This window comes from Triticum dicoccoides, chromosome 1B, assembly GCF_002162155.2.
Source record: "Triticum dicoccoides isolate Atlit2015 ecotype Zavitan chromosome 1B, WEW_v2.0, whole genome shotgun sequence".
Lineage (NCBI taxonomy): Eukaryota > Viridiplantae > Streptophyta > Magnoliopsida > Poales > Poaceae > Triticum > Triticum dicoccoides.
The window spans coordinates 412,399,742-412,414,813 of NC_041381.1; positions in this window are offsets into that span (position 1 = coordinate 412,399,742).

Below are 15,072 nucleotides of genomic sequence, written 5' to 3' on the forward strand. Positions count from 1 at the left end.
CAACTCTTAGGCGATGCTCAGCCAGTCCCCTGGGAACACCTGGCATGTCGGTGGGCTTCCATGCAAAAATGTCCCAGTTCTCACGGAGGAACTGGATGAGCGCTTCTTCCTATTTCGGGTCGAGTGTTGTGGAGATGTGGGTCGGAGCTGCATCGAGGTCGGTCGGGTGAATGTGAATAGGCTTCGTCTCACCGGACGACTGAAATGCAGACTCTGTGGCGGGTTTCTTGGATCGCAGCAAATCACTCGGATCTGCATTTTGCTTGTATTCTTCGAATTCGACCGCTGTCACCTGGGAATCGGCAATCTTTGAGCCCTTCTGAAAGCACTCTTCTGCCTTTTTCCGATCACCGGTGACAGTGATCACTCCTTTGGGGCCGGGCATCTTCAATTTGAGGTACACGTAACATGGTCGAGCCATGAACCGTGCGTAAGCTGGTCTCCCCAAAATGGCATGATATGCACTCTGAAAATCCACGACCTCAAACGTCAACTTTTCTTTGCGAAAATGTTTCGAATCACCAAACACCTCGTCCAGAGCTATTTGGCCGAGTGACTCGGCTTTCTTCCCTGGTATAACTCCATGAAAGCTCATGTTACTGGTGCTCAGTCGGGACATCGGAATGCCCATTCCTTTCAGTGTGTCTGCATACAACAAATTCAGCCTGCTTCCACCGTCCATCAGCACTTTTGTCAGTCGAGTGCCTTCGACAACTGGATCGACCACCAAAGCTTGCCTCCCAGGGGTGGCAATATGAGTCGGGTGATCAGATTGGTCGAATGTAATGGGTATTTGGGACCATTTCAGATAATTTGCTTTTGCTGGGGCAACCATGTTCACTTCTCGGTTAATGACTTTCAATCGACTCTTGCTTTCCACATCTGCAAAGATCATCAGAGTGGAGTTGATATGCGGATATCCTTCCTCACTGTCCTCCTTGTCTTCGGCCTTGTCCGACTCCTTCTCCTTGTCCTTAGACTGTTTTCCCTGAAACTGCTGGATCAGGAGTCGACATTGGCGAGTGGTATGCTTCGGGTAGATGATATTCCCCTCTTCGTCTTTCTTCGTGTGAATGTGACACGGCATATCCATCACGTCGTTCCCTTCTTTATCCTTCACCTTCTTAGGGTTCCAGGATCCTTTTGGTTTCCCTTTAAACTTTCCTTGAGTCACGGCCAGAGCCTCTCCAGGAGCTGCCGGTTCAGCCTTCCGCTTCTGTTTCCGACTGGTGTTTCCCTTTTCCGACTGGCTCAGCTTGTGCTTGCCGCTTCAGAGTCGGTCTTCTTCTTCGCCATTGGCATACTTGGTAGCAATCTCCATCATCCGACTCAAGGTCATGTCACCGGTTCGACCAAACTTCAAGCTCAATTCTCTGTTCTTGACGCCATCTTTAAAGGCGCAGACTGCCTGATGATCAGACACATTCTCCACAGTATGGTGCAAAGTGATCCATCTCTGAATATACTCTCTGAGAGTCTCATTGGTCTTCTGCACGCAGACTTGCAACTCCGTCAGTCCAGCCGGTCGTTTGCAAGTTCCTTCAAACATTCTGATGAACACTCGGGACAGATCTTCCCAAGTGTAAATGCTGCTAGGAGGTAATTGAGTCAACCATGCCCTGGCAGAACCTTCCAGCATGAGGGGCAAATGCTTCATGGCCACCTCGTCGTTCCCACCACCAATCTGAACCGCCACTCGGTAGTCCTCAAGCCAAGTTTCAGGCTTAGACTCACCAGTGAACTTGCTGACTCCTGTTGCCAACCTGAAATTGGGAGGGATAACTGCGGCTCTGATAGCTCTGCTGAAACATTCAGGACCAGAAACATGCACTCGACTGCTTGTGGGCGCATCTCTGTCGAGTCCGCCTCGATGGGCTCTGTTCTGGTCGACCAAACCTTGCACGATAATGGATCGCGCGTCGAAGCCTGGTTCTCTGGGGTCGACTGGAACTCTTCACCCCGTACTGAACTGACGCCTGTCATCTTGCTGCCGAGGAGCGTAAGACCCACCCCTCGGAGGGGAATTGGGCACTCGACGCCTATCATCTCGGTCGAGTCGGTCACCATATTGGTCTCGCCGATTCTCGCGCCCTTCACGCCGCGGAGGCGATCTGGGACTGTGAGCCGACTGAACCGTACGACGGATCGACTGTGAATTCTGTTGCGCGACTGCGACACGGCCGAATTCTGGTCTCCTGCTGCCCGGAGCAGATCCCTGATCTGCATCAAGCCTCTGCCAGCTTCTGACTGAGAGGGTTGGATGGACTCTGCTATACGGGTCGCAGCTGCTAAATTCTGGATTGGGGTTCGATATACCTGAGTCGGCGGGAAGAGTTGACGTCGACTGGTGTCGGGAATTCGTTGCCGCGCGCGCTCGTCGAGTGCTCGCTGAAGATTCTCCAGTCGAGTGCGTTCGGCCAAATTGGCCAAACGTGCCTCCTCCAAGGCGCGAGCCCCGGGGGTTTCTCCTGCGATGGGAGTACGCAGGACATCCACGTTCCTACGGCGAAGTTCCTCTCTTTGCAGAGAGTCGAGTGGCTTGGGCTGGTACTCTTCGTGGTCTCGTGCGGGGTCGCCTCCGTCGCCTGCTCCACCATCACGGGCGAAGCCAGGGGGACTGCGGGGCCCGTCGACCATCAGAATTTCTGCCGCTGGATCACTGCTATCGCACTCGGATGCGGTCTCTACGGAACCAGTCGACAGATCGAACAGGCCGTAGAGAGATTCGTCGGGCTCGATTGCCGCAACTTGGGTGGTGGCCATCTGGTGAGCCACCGCGTGCCTCACCCACCGCTGAATCCTCGACCGGCCCGAGCGCTTGCGTTGACGGGAGACCGGGAGGGTGGTCGATGGGGATGTCGACCGATACGGGGTCGACGGTTGCCGCAGCAAAACGCCGCGGACACATGCGCGAAAATGTGTCGCACCGCGGACGGGGAGCGCATCAACGTCGAGTGGAGCCTCCTGGAGCCAGGCGGAGTCGTCGGCGATGAAGGTGAGAGCGTCGAGACGGATCTCTCGACCCTCGACCAAAAATCCAGCAGCCACCATGATGAAAGTACTCGGAAGAATCGCAACTTGTCCACAAAATTGCTAAAACACCTGCCCCACGGTGGGCGCCAATTGTCGTGGTTCTAAGCCTGACAGTAGAGTGGGGGGGTAGGTATGGAGAGGCAAGGTCCTAGCTATGGAGAGGTTGTAAACACAAGAGATGTACGAGTTCAGGCCCTTCTCGGAGGAAGTAAAAGCCCTACATCTCGGAGCCCGGAGGCGGTCGAGTGGATTATATGTATATGAGTTACAAGATGCCGAACCCCTCTACCTTTGGAGGGGGGTGGCTTATATAGAGTGCGCCAGGACCCCAGCCAGCCCACGTAGGAGAGGGTTTAAGGTGAGTTAAGTCCGGGGCGTTACTGGTAACGCCCCACATAAAGTGTCTTTACTATCATAAAGTCTACTTAATTACAGGCCGTTGCAGTGCAGAGTGCCTCTTGACCTTCTTGTGGTCGAGTGAGTCTTCGTGGTCGAGTCCTTCAAGTCAGTCGAGTGAGTCCCTCGTTGGTCGACTGGAAGGTGAACTCTTCTAAGGGTGTCCTTGGGCAGGGTACTTAGATCAGGTCTGTGACCCTACCCTAGGTACATGACCCCATCATCCGCCTGTAAAGGCGCCGACAAACTGATGGCACACATCAGCCCAAGAGGATATGGAGTTGTCTGGCAAGTGCATGAGCCAGGACCTGACATTGGGCTTGAGCACCAGCAGGAAGTAGTTGGCAAGGATCTTGTCATCTCGTCCCCCGGCAGCTTGCACCGCAATGGTGTAGATGCTGAGGAACTCTGACGGATGCGTCTTGCCGTCGTACTTCTCCGGTACGTCTGGCTTGAAGTTCTTTGTGCTGGGCCACTGGACTTGCCGCAGCTCACGAGTGAACGTAGGACAACCTACCACGTACGGCAGATCGCCTTGTTCCCCTGGTGCATGCATGTCAACAGAGGGCCCATCGCGCTTGTCGGATTGACGCCGCGCTTCTCTTTGGCGCTCGATGCGGGTTCGAGCGTCTTCTTGTTGTCGATCATGAAGAACTTGGCGCTGATCGCTACGAGCTCGTGGATCCGACGATGCAGTGGAGTCGCTGTCGAGGTGGATCCGACGAGTCGGCGATCTTGGCCTTCGGGGCGGTGATTGCATGGTAGTTGCACCTCCGCCCGTTTCGTCACCACCGGCTCGCGTCCGGCGGTCCTGCCGCGGCGGCGACGCGCTCGGCCGCCATGGAGTGTCGCCGTTGGCGTAGCCGATGAGACTCTGGATGGTGGCCCTCCATTCGTCGATCTTGTCCGACGTCGGAGGGTAATCTAGGAGAAGTTGAGCTCGCGCCAAAGCTTCTGCTGGGGTGGTGGGTGGCAGTGGCGGATGGCGCGAGGAGCGGGACATGCTCGAACTTCTAACTATGTTAGAAGGAGCAGTATCCCGTCCAGGCGACCGTGCCCCGCTCGTGCCAGCATGCTGGCGTGCATGCCGGTCTTGAGCGCCCCGAGATCCACCAGCTTGGCCTTGGTCTAACATGCGCATGGTGCTGCGAGCGCCATGGTGCTATTGGTCTTGCGCCTCCTGAGAGTGGCGCGGAACATGTACAGTCGCTGAGGTTTGTGCAGCCTTGTCCTTGTTCTTGGCAGCACTGTGAGCACCCTCATCGACGGCTGTTCTTCCACCGGCATCCACTCCACCACCCGTTTGCTCCAACGGTGGCGGAAACGACGTGGACGGAGCGGCTGCCGCCGAAGTCTTCTTCTTCGGTGGCATGTTGACGAAGGGAATGAAGATCTAGCTCGTGCGAACACCGGATCAGGTTCACACAATCTCGACGCCCCCTACCTGGCGCGCCAAAGATGTCGGGGGAACTGATCCTCGAACACCTATGGGGCCGGCGGACCGGGCCCCTTTCGGTTTGGTGGGGGGCGGAGGTTGCACGAAGAGCGGATCGAGGCGAAGCACACGAGCGGTTTACCCAGCTTCGGAGCTCTCCGGAGAGATAACACTCCTACTGCTGCTTGTCTGGTTGTATTATCTGGTGTTCTTGCTCTCCAAAGCGAGAGTGTGATGTTCTCTGGGCTACGGATGGATCGAAGCAAACTGTCTGAGGCCCCGAACCTATGAGCCGAACCTCCCCTACATTGCACATGGGCCTCCTTTTATACGCTAAAGGGGTCACCGACAGGTGGCAACGCAGAGGAGGGTAAAAACGTAAAAAGCAAGGTAGTTGATACAGTTGCTCGTACAGTGCACCCTACCTAACCCTGACGGCAGGGGACAAGGGCATTAAATGCCCGTCTGAGTCGCCTGAATAGTGCAGAAAAAGACCGTTAGGGGCGCCACCGTTCGCCACGATGGAGATCTTGTCAGCTTCGCATGCCGCTGCGCACCGCTGGCTGCACAGCCTCCTGCCACGCGCGCCCGGGGAGGCCCCCAGAGCGACACGTTGGTGGATGCGCTGGAGCGTGGACGCAGAGTGGCCGCCTGCCGCGGCATGTGTCTTGCCGCTGCTGCTATCTTGTCGGGCCCGGAGGCTTGTCGCTCGCCGGGCTTCGAGGTACCTTGGTTGGTCTTCCCGGCAAGCTCCTCTTGCCGGGGCCTTGCTGCCTTGCCGGAGCGGAGTGGCGCGTCGCGACAAGTTCCTTGGTGTGCCTTGATTGGCCTTCCCAGCAAGCTCCTCTTGCCGGGGTCTTGTCTCCTTAGCTTATATACTTTGTTCTTGGATGGCTCCAAGGGAACCTTAGAGGGTCTTGGCGTTCGCCCGGCAAGCCTTGCCGCGGGGTGCTGCAACTGCCCATGCACAAGTTCGGGGTACTAGGGTACCCCTATTCTAGTACACTGACACCCGCGTTGACCGCCTAGTCAGCCCGCGCCACGCTTCGCTAGCTGCCGCCCCCGCGCTGCTCTGCTTTTCCACACGCGTCGCCGCTTCTTCAGCCGTCGCGCCTTTCTCTAACCCTAGCCGTTGCCGCGCAGCGCTTCCTAGCGCGCGCCGCCGCCGCCGCCGCGCAGTGCCTCCCCTCGCGCTCCGCCGCTGCTCCTCACCGCAGCCGCCGCCGCCGCGCAGCACCTCCCCGCGTGCGCCGCAGCCGTAGCCGTCGTGCAGCGCCTCCCCGCGTGCGCCGCCACCGCAGACGCCGCGCAACGCCTCCCCGCGTGCGCCGCCGCCGCAGCCTCTGCGCCGCGCCTCCCTGTTGGGGAACGTAGCAGAAATTCAAAATTTTCCTACGTGTCACCAAGATCTATCTATGGAGAAACCAGCAACGAGGGGAAGGAGAATGCATCTACATACCCTTATAGATCTCTAAGCGGAAGCGTTCAAGAGAACGGGTTGAAGGAGTCGTACTCGTCGTGATCCAAATCACCGGAGATCCTAGTGCCGAACGGACGGCACCTTCGCGTTCAACACACGTACAGCCCGGTGACGTCTCCCATGCCTTGATCCAGCAAGGAGAGAGGGAGAGGTTGAGGAAGACTCCGTCCAACAGCAGCACGACGGCGTGGTGGTGGTGGAGGAGCGTGGCAATCCTGCAGGGCTTCGCCAAGCACCGCGGGAGAGGAGGAGTACTTGGGAGAGGGGGAGGGCTGCGCCAGAACTTATGGTTTGGCTGCCCTCCCACCCCCCACATATATATAGGGGCAAGGGAGAGGGGGGCCGGCCCCCTCAGATCCAATCTGAGGAGGGGCGGCGGCCAAGGGGGGAAGGAGTGCCTCCCAAGTCAAGTGGAGGCCCTCCCTCTTAGGGTTTTCCCCTTCCCATGCGCATGGGCCTTGGGGGGGCTGGTGCCCTTGGCCCATTAAGGCTAGGGCGCCCCCCTACAGCCCATGCTACTGTATTGGATGTGGTGGAACAATTTCCGGACCTCCGGACCCCTCCAGAATCCTCCGGAACCTTCTGGAAGCTTCCCGGTACAATACCGAAAAAACCCGAACTTTTTCCGGAACCCGAACAACAACTTTCCATATATAAATCTTTACCTCCGGACCATTCCGGAACTCCTCGTGACGTCCGGGATCTCATCCGGGACTCCGAACAACATTCGGTAACCACATACAAACTTCCTTTATAACCCTAGCGTCATCGAACCTTAAGTGTGTAGACCCTACGGGTTCGGGAGACATGTAGACATGACCGAGACGTTCTCCGGTCAATAACCAACAGCGGGATCTGGATACCCATGTTGGCTCCCACATGTTCCACGATGATCTCATCGGATGAACCACGATGTCAAGGACTCAATCAATCCCGTATACAATTCCCTTTGTCCAACAGTATTTGTACTTGCCCGAGATTCGATCGTCGGTATACCGATACCTTGATCAATCTCGTTACCGGCAAGTCTCTTTACTCGTTCCGTAACACATCATCCCGTGATCAACCCCTTGGTCACATTGTGCACATTCTGATGATGTCCTACCGAGTGGGCCCAGAGATACCTCTTTGTTTACACGGAGTGACAAATCCCAGTCTCGATTCGTGCCAACCCAACAGACACTTTCGGAGATACCTGTAGTGCACCTTTATAGCCACCCAGTTACGTTGTGACGTTTGGTACACCCAAAGCATTCCTACGGTATCTGGGAGTTGCACAATCTCATGGTCTAAGGAAAAGATACTTGACATTAGAAAAGCTTTAGCATACGAACTACACGATCTTTGTGCTAGGCTTAGGATTGGGTCTTGTCCATCACATCATTCTCCTAATGATGTGATCCCGTTATCAACGACATCCAATGTCCATAGCCAGGAAACCATGACTATCTGTTGATCACAACGAGCTAGTCAACTAGAGGCTCACTAGGGACATATTGTGGTCTATGTATTCACACGTGTATTACAATTTCCGGATAATACAGTTATAGCATGAATAAAAGACTATTATCATGAACAAAGAAATATAATAATAACACTTTTATTATTGCCTCTAGGGCATATTTCCAACAGTCTCCCACTTGCACTAGAGTCAATAATCTAGTTCACATCACCATGTGATTAACACTGACAGGTCACATCACCATGTGACCAACATCCAAAGAGTTTACTAGTGTCATTTAACTAGTTCACATCATCATGTGATTAAGACTCAATGAGTTCTGGGGTTTGATCATGTTCTACTTGTGAGAGAGGTTTTAGTCAACGGATCTGTAACATTCAGATCCGTATGTACTTCACAAATTTCTAGGTCATATTGTAAATGCTGCTTCCACGCTCCACTTGGAGCTATTCCAAATGGTTGCTCCACTATACGTATCCGGTTTGCTACTCAGAGTCATTCGGATAGGTGTTAAAGCTTGCATCAACGTAACCCTTTACGCCGAACTCTTTATCACCTCCATAATTGAGAAACATATCCTTATTCCTCTAAGGATAACTTTGACCGCTATCTGATGATCCACTCCTTGATCACCTTTGTACTCTCTTGCCAGACATGTGGCAAGGCACACATCAGGTGCGGTACTTAGCATAGCATACTGTAGAGCCTACGTCTAAAGCATAGGGGACGACCTTCGTCCTTTCTCTCTTTTCTGCCGTGGTCGAGCTTTAAGTCTTAACTTCATACCTTATATCTCAGGCAAGAACTCCTTCTTTGACTGATCCATCTTGAACACCTTCAAGATCATGTCAAGGTATATGCTCATTTGAAAGTATTATTAAGCATTTTGATCTATCCTCATAGGTCTTGATGCTCAATGTTTAAGTAGCTTAATCCAGGTTTTCTATTGAAAAACACCTTTCAAATAACCCTATATGCTTTCCAGAAATTCTACATCATTTCTGATCAACAATATGTCAACAACATATACTCATCAGAAATTCTATAGTGCTCCCACTCACTTCTTTGGAAATACAAGTTTCTCATAAACTTTGTATAAACCCAAAATCTTTGATCATATTATCAAAGCGCACATTCCAACTCCGAGATGCTTACTCCAGTCAATGGAAGGATCGCTGGAGCTAGCATACCTTTTAGCATCCTTAGGATCGACAAAAACTTTCTGATTGTATCACATACAACCTTTCCATACGAAGACTGGTAAGGAAACTCGTTTTGTCATCCATCTGCTAGATTTCATAAATGCAGCTAATGCTAACATGAATCCGATGGACTTAAGCATCGCTACGGATGAGAAAATTTCATCGTAGTCAACTCCTTGAACTTGTGAAAAACTCTTCGCCACAAGTCGAGCTTCATCGATGGTGACATTACCATCCACGTCCGTCTTCTTCTTAAAGATCCAGTTATCTCAATGGCTTGCCGATCATCGGGCAAGTCCACCAAAGTCCATGCTTTGTTCTGATACATGGATCCTATCTCGGATTTCATGGCTTCTAACCATTTGTCGGAATTTGGGCCCACCATCGCTTCTCCATAGCTCGTAGGTTCATTGTTGTCTAGCAACATGACCTTCAAGACAGGATCACCGTACCACTCCGAAGTAGTACGCGTCCTTGTCACCCTACGAGGTATGGTAGTGACTTGAGCTGAAGTTTCATGATCACTATCATAAGCTTCTACTTCAATTGGTGTAGGTGCCACAGGAACAACTTCCTGTGCCCTGCTACACACTAGTTGTAGTAATGGTTCAATAACCTCATCAAGTCTCCACCATCCTCCCACTCAACTTTTTGAGACAAACCTTTTCTCGAGAAAGGACCCGATTCAAGAAACAATCCCTATTGCTTTCGGATCTGAATTAGGAGGTATACCCAACTGTTTTGGGTGTCCTATGAAGATGCATTTTATCTGCTTTGGGTTCGAGCTTATCAACCTGAAACTTTTTCATATAAGCGTCGCAGCCTCAAACTTTTAAGAAACGACAGCTTAGGTTTCTCTAAACCATAGTTCATACGGTGTCGTCTCAACGGAATTACGTGGTGCCCTATTTAAAGTGAGTGCGGTTGTCTCTAATGCCTAACCCATGAATGATAGTGGTAATTCGATAAGAGACATCATGGTATGCACCATATCCAATAGGGTGCAGTTATGATGTTCGGACACACCATCACACTATGGTGTTCCAGGCGGTATTGGTTGTGAAACAATCTCCACAATGTCTTAATTGTGTGCCAAACTCGTAACTCAGATACTCATCTCTATGATCATATCATAGACATTTTATCCTCTTGTCACAATGATCTTCAACTTCACTCTGAAATTACTTGAACCATTCAATAATTCAGACTTGTTTTTCATCAAGTAAATATACTCAACATCTACTCGAATCATCTGTGAAGTAAGAACATAACGATATTCACTTCATGCCTCAGCACTCATTGGACTGCACACATCAAAATGTGTTACTTCCAACAAGTTGCTATCTTGTTCCATCTTACTAAAAACGAGGCTTTTCAGTCATCTTGCCCATGTGGTATGATTTGCATATCTCAAGTGATTCAAAATCAAGTGAGTCCAAACGATCCATCTGCATGGAGTTTCTTCATGCATATACACCAATAGACATGGTTCGCATGTCTCAAACTATTCAAAACGAGTGAGTCCAAAGATCCATCAACATGGAGCTTCTTCATGCGTTTTATACCAATATGACTTACATGGCAGTGCCACAAGTAAGTGGTACTATCATTACTATTTTATACCTTTTGGCATGAAAATGTGTATCACTACGATCGAGATTCAATAAACCACTCCTTTAGGTGCAAGACCATTGAAGGTATTATTCAAATAAATAGAGTAACCATTATTCTCCTTAAATGAATAACCGTATTGCGATAGACATAATCCAATCATGTCTATGCTCAACGCAAACACTAAATGACAGTTATTCAGGTTTAATACTAATCTTGATGGTAGAGGGAGCGTGCGATGTTTGATCACATCAAACTTGGAAACACTTCCAACACATATCGTCAGCTCACCTTTAGCTAGTCTCCATTTATTCCGTAGCTCTTTTATTTTGAGTTACTAACACTTAGCAACCGAACCGGTATCTTAATACCCTGGTGCTACTAGGAGTACTAGTAAAGTACACATTAACATAATATATATCCAATATACTTCTATCGACCTTGCCAGCCTTCTCATCTACCAAGTATCTAGGGTAATTCTGCTCCAGTGGTTATTCCCCTTATTACAGAAGCACTTAGTCTCGGGTTTGGGTTCAACCTTGGGTATTCTTCACTAGAGCAGCAGCTGATTTGCCGTTTCATGAAGTATCCCTTCTTGCCCTTGCCCTTCTTGAAACTAGTGGTTTCACCAACCATCAACAAATTGATGCTCCTTCTTGATTTCTACTTTCGCGGTGTCAAACAACGCGAATACCTCAAGGATCATCATATCTATCCCTGATATGTTATAGTTCATCACGAAGCTCTAACAGCTTGGTGGCAATGACTTTGGAGAAACATCACTATCTCATCTGGAAGATCAACTCCCACTCGATTCAAGTGATCGTTGTACTCAGACAATCTGAGCACAAGCTCAACGATTGAGCTTTTCTCCCTCAGTTTGCAGGCTAAGAAAATCATCGGAGGTCTTATACCTCTTGACGTGGGCATGAGCCTGAAATCCCAATTTCAGCCCTCGAAACATCTCATATGTTCCGCGACGTTTCGAAAAAACGTCTTTGGTGCCTCTACTTAAACCATTTAACTGAACTATCATGTAGTTTTCAAAACGTGTATGTCCAATGTTCGCAACATCCACAAACGACGTTTGGGGTTCAGCACCCTGAGCGGTGCATTAAGGACATAAGCTTTCTACTGTCCGCATAATCGCTACTGTCAACTTTCAACTATATTTTCTCTAGGAACATATCTAAACAGTGGAACTACAGCGCGAGCTTACGACATAATTTGCAAAGATCTTTTGACTATGTTCAGGATAATTAAGTTCATTTTATGAACTCCCACTCAGATAGACATCCCTCTGGTCATCTAAGTGATTACATGATCCGAGTCAACTAGGTCGTGTCCGATCATCACGTGAGACGGACTAGTCATCATCGGTGAACATCTTCATGTTGATCGTATCTACTATACGACTCATGCTCGAGCTTTCGGTCTCCGTGTTCCGAGGCCATGTCTGTACATGCTAGGCTCGTCAAGTTAACCCTAAGTGTATTGCATGTGTAAATCTGTCTTACACCCGTTGTATGTGAACGTAAGGATCTATCACACCCGATCATCACGTGGTGCTTCGAAGCGACGAACTGTAGCAACGATGCACAGTTAGGGTTTAACACTTCTTGAAATTGTTGTAAGGGATCATCTTATTTACTACCGTCGTTCTAAGCAAATAAGATGCATAAACATAATAAACATCACATGCAATTATATAGTAGTGACATGATATGGCCAATATCATATAGCTCCATTGATCTCCATCTTCGGGGCTCCATGATCATCATCGTCACCGGCATGACACCATGATCTCCATCATCATGATCTCCATCATCGTGTCTTCATGAAGTTGTCTCGCCAACTATTACTTCTACTACTATGGCTACCGGTTAGCAATAAAGTAAAGTAATTACATGGCGTTGTTTAATGACACGCAGGTCATAAAATAAATTTAAGACAACTCCTATGGCTCCTGCCGGTTGTCATACTCATCGACATGCAAGTCGTGAATCCTATTACAAGAACATGATCAATCTCATACATCACATATCATTCATCACATTCTTCTTGGCCATATCTCATCACAAAGCATACCTTGCAAAAACAAGTTAGACGATCTCTAATTGTTGTTTGCATGTTTTACGTGGCTGCTATGGGTTTCTAGCAAGAACGTTTCTTACCTACGCAAAACCACAACATGATGTGCCAATTGCTATTTACCCTTCATAAGGACCCTTTTCATCGAATCCGTTCCGACTAAAGTGGGAGAGACTGGCACCCGCTAGCCACCTTATGCACCAAGTGCATGTCAGTCGGTGGAACCTGTCTCACGTAAGAGCACGTGTAAGGTCGGTCCGGGCCGCTTCATCCCACAATACCGTCGAAACAAGATTGGACTAGTAATGGTAAGCATATTGAATAACATCAACGCCCACAACTACTTTGTGTTCTACTCGTGCAAAGAATCTACGCAACAGACCTAGCTCATGATGCCACTGTTGGGGAACGTAGCAGAAATTCAAAATTTTCCTACGTGTCACCAAGATCTATCTATGGAGAAACCAGCAACGAGGGGAAGGAGAGTGCATCTACATACCCTTGTAGATCGCTAAGCGGAAGCGTTCAAGAGAACGGGGTTGAAGGAGTCGTACTCGTCGTGATCCAAATCACCGGAGATCCTAGTGCCGAACGGACGGCACCTTCGCGTTCAACACACGTACAGCCCGGTGACGTCTCCCATGCCTTGATCCAGCAAGGAGAGAGGGAGAGGTTGAGGAAGACTCCGTCCAACAGTAGCACGACGGCGTGGTGGTGGTGGAGGAGCGTGGCAATCCTGCAGGGCTTCGCCAAGCACCGTGGGAGAGGAGGAGTACTTGGGAGAGGGGGAGGGCTGCGCCAGAACTTGTGGTTTGGCTGCCCTCCCACCCCCCACATATATATAGGGGCAAGGGAGAGGGGGGCCGGCCCCCTCAGATCCAATCTGAGGAGGGGCGGCGGCCAAGGGGGGGGAGGAGTGCCTCCCAAGTCAAGTGGAGGCCCTCCCCCTTAGGGTTTCCCCCTTCCCATGCGCATGGGCCTTGGGGGGGCTGGTGCCCTTGGTCCATTAAGGCTAGGGCGCCCCCCTACAGCCCATGCTACTGTATTGGACGTGGTGGAACAATTTCCGGACCTCCGGACCCCTCCGGAATCCTCCGGAACCTTCTGGAAGCTTCCCGGTACAATACCGAAAAAACCCGAACTTTTTCCGGAACCCGAACAACAACTTTCCATATATAAATCTTTACCTCCGGACCATTCCGGAACTCCTCGTGACGTCCGGGATCTCATCCGGGACTCCGAACAACATTCGGTAACCACATACAAACTTCCTTTATAACCCTAGCGTCATCAAACCTTAAGTGTGTAGACCCTACGGGTTCGGGAGACATGTAGACATGACCGAGACGTTCTCCGGTCAATAACCAACAGTGGGATATGGATACCCATGTTGTCTCCCACATGTTTCACGATGATTTCATCGGATGAACCACGATGTCACGGACTCAATCGATCCCGTATACAATTCCCTTTGTCCAACGGTATTTGTACTTGCCCGAGATTCGATCGTCGGTATACCGATACCTTGTTCAATCTCGTTACCAGCAAGTCTCTTTACTCGTTCCGTAACACATCATCCCGTGATCAACCCCTTGGTCACATTGTGCACATTCTGATGATGTCCTACCGAGTGGGCCCAGAGATACCTCTCCGTTTACACGGAGTGACAAATCCCAGTCTCGATTCGTGCCAACCCAACAGACACTTTCGGAGATACCTATAGTGCACCTTTATAGCCACCCAGTTACGTTGTGACGTTTGGTACACCCAAAGCATTCCTACGGTATCTGGGAGTTGCACAATCTCATGGTCTAAGAAAAAGATACTTGACATTAGAAAAGCTTTAGCATACGAACTACACGATCTTTGTGCTAGGCTTAGGATTGGGTCTTGTCCATCACATCATTCTCCTAATGATGTGATCCCGTTATCAACGACATCCAATGTCCATAGCCAGGAAACCATGACTATCTGTTGATCACAACGAACTAGTCAACTAGAGGCTCACTAGGGGCATATTGTGGTCTATGTATTCACACGTGTATTACGATTTCCGGATAATACAGTTATAGTATGAATAAAAGACTATTATCATGAACAAAGAAATATAATAATAACACTTTTATTATTGCCTCTAGGGCATATTTCCAACACTCCCCGCGCGCCGCCGCCGCCGTCCATGGACTCTCCGGGCTACTTCACCGTCTGCGATGGAACCGCTCCACCGGCCGCGCCGATCCAGGCGCGTCCTCTCGCACCCGCCGGGTGTTACCCGTTGTCGCCACCAGCGCCTCCCCCGCAACACCCGCAAGGGGGAGGGGGCCGACGCAACTGGCGTGGCGGTTGTCGCCGCCGTCTGCAG